Source organism: Malus domestica, chromosome 03 (genome assembly GCF_042453785.1).
Source record: "Malus domestica chromosome 03, GDT2T_hap1".
Classification (NCBI taxonomy): domain Eukaryota; kingdom Viridiplantae; phylum Streptophyta; class Magnoliopsida; order Rosales; family Rosaceae; genus Malus; species Malus domestica.
In genome coordinates, this window is record NC_091663.1 from 28,661,877 (window position 1) to 28,664,299 (window position 2,423).

At 39.5% G+C, this 2,423-nt stretch overlaps 1 long non-coding RNA gene across 1 annotated transcript; it reads left to right on the plus strand.

The window, feature by feature from the left end:
* The first annotated feature begins 830 nt into the window (after positions 1-830).
* LOC139194504 (uncharacterized) lies at positions 831-2,079 on the plus strand. Its single transcript, XR_011579434.1, has 2 exons — positions 831-1,265; positions 1,350-2,079. It is a non-coding gene; the product is annotated as an uncharacterized lncRNA (long non-coding RNA).
* Positions 2,080-2,423: the final 344 nt, after the last annotated feature.

Below are 2,423 nucleotides of genomic sequence, written 5' to 3' on the forward strand. Positions count from 1 at the left end.
CACCCAATTTGAACTCTGAGCAACAGGTAACACTATAAGCAAGACTTGAGTAAGAAGAATAAATCTTCGAAGGATATAGTAAAAGGAAAAGTTTTGCAATGTGGGGCCAAACACTCAAAGCTAAAGCAGGCATGCTAGGAAAACGAAGAAAAAGATGATAGAATACCAGAACAACAAACGGTACAACACTTAACCCAGAACCAGTCATCAAGGCCACTCAAAGGAATGTTAGCAGGAGATTTTTTTTGGAAGAACTCGCTTTGAAAGAAATTGGAATTTCGGATCAGAAGCTAGCTAAATGGTCTAGAGGCATCATGTTGGCTGAGTCATATCAAAGTGGTAGGAACATCGAGACCACTAAATAGAGTCATTCCTTGATCCCCCTAAGGATGGTGTTAAGGGTATCACGTGGAGATTTTTTTTTCTAGTTAGTATAAAAGAGAAAGGAGTTTGTTGAAAAACAACTTTCCAAATTAGTCCCCCTTACACTAAAAAGTTTAAACCAATCATCAATGTTAAGAATAATCCAAAATCAATCGCCCAAACCACATTAAAGGATAAAGAAAAAGATGCTTCATAAAATTATTTAAAATGACCCCTAAAAGACCTTGTCAAATAAAAAGAAAAAATTATTGTAAAAATTATGTTGAGGAGGCTGGTCTGGTCTTGTTTGCTGGGTCGGTAACCAAAGAGTCTACGGCTGGTCCAGTTTAGTCGATGGGGGTTTCTCTGACTCCATCTTCCTTATCCCCGCCCTTCTCAACACTGTTTTTATCATCCCTGACATCTAGATCATAGTCAGGATGAGTTATCTTCACCTTCTTGTAAAACTTCACATAGCACTGGAAATAAAGTTTTTTGGTAAGCTTTTGGCTTGCTGACGATTGGAGGTCTATATCATTACTGCAGATTTGAAAGGATTCATCCAAGGCCCTCTTCTGCTGCTTGTTCTCCTCCCTCAAGGCCCAAGCAACATCTTTAGCCTCGCCCCTAGCTCTAGAAGCTTGAAGTTTCTTTGTACTTGCCTCCCCAAATGCTTGTTCATTTGCTTTAGCTGAGCACTCTTTTTTTACCGTCTCAACGATCCTCATTGCGGCGCCAAGCTCCGTCTCTTTAACTATCAAGGCATCTTGAAGCCTCTTAGGTCTCGGTCGAGTTGAACACTGTGCTTATTTTTAGATGACATAACCTTTGGCATTGAGCTAAGAGACACGAAAAAAAGACTATGGAAACTTTGGTATTTTGCATTTGATCTGCAGGCTAGAGTAAGTTCTTTTTCCTATTTCACTTCCTTATGCTTACAAAACATCTTTTCCTTGGCTAAATTTCACAATCTTTTTCCTATGCAGGCTCTCTTTGCTCAGTATCATGGGCTTTAACCCTCTTCTCTGAAAAGAAGCACATGTTTAACTCGATCGAGACCTAAAAGTCTTTAGGATGGCTTGGCAGCTAAGGAGACGGAGGTTGGGGTCACCAGGAGGACCGTCGAGATAGTAAAAAAAGAGCTCAACTAGAGCAAAGGAACGAGCGCCTGTGTAGACAAGTGAGCGAAGCTACCACAAAGAAACTTTAGGCCACTTTGGAACTGATGGTGAGGCTAAAGATATTGCTTGAGCCTTAAGGGATAAGAACGAGCAACAGAAGAGGACCTTGGATAACTTCTTTCAGATATGCAGTCGAAATATAAACAGCTTACCAACAAACTACGCATTTAAGGTAAGTGGAGGAAAAAAATAAAGCTAGAGAAACCTTCATTGAGTTTACCTTTCTCAAAACCTTGGTACATGTCGTCGAGTAAGTAGCTGAGCCCTTTAGTCCTCTTCCTACCGAGTGAACTCTTGTGCTTTTGTCTAACTCGTTGGGTGTTCCTGCCAATTAAGCAACCTAACAGCTCTACACTTAGCATCCGCAGACTCCATAGCCACCGACTATGCAGCAACAATCGCCCAGACCAAACTAGCCACCCTTTAACATTATTATTGTGCTTTTAATTTTAAGTTTTTTTGTAACAAAACGAACAACTTTAAGTTTGTGATATTTTTTTTTTGTTGAATAAGGCCTATTAGGGGTCATTTTAAATATTTGTATAAAGTGTGTTTTCCTTTATCCTTTAAAGTGGTTTGGGCGTTTGATAGGACGTGGATTATTCTTAGTCACGATAGTGATGATTGGTTTAAATTTTTGAGTAATTAGTGGTCGGGCAGATGTGTGTGTGCAAGTTTTTTAGTGTAAAGGGGACCAATATGGAAAGTTTGTTTTTCAATTTATACTAAGTAGAAACAAACTCTCTATCTGGGTAAAGTCCTATACTGTTTTTCGTTATGGTATTTTATCATATTATCTCTTTTTTTTTGGCCTACCTACCTCTAGCTCCCAGCGCTTGACCCTACGTTGTGGTCGTTGCGAAACTCTTCCTTCTATTG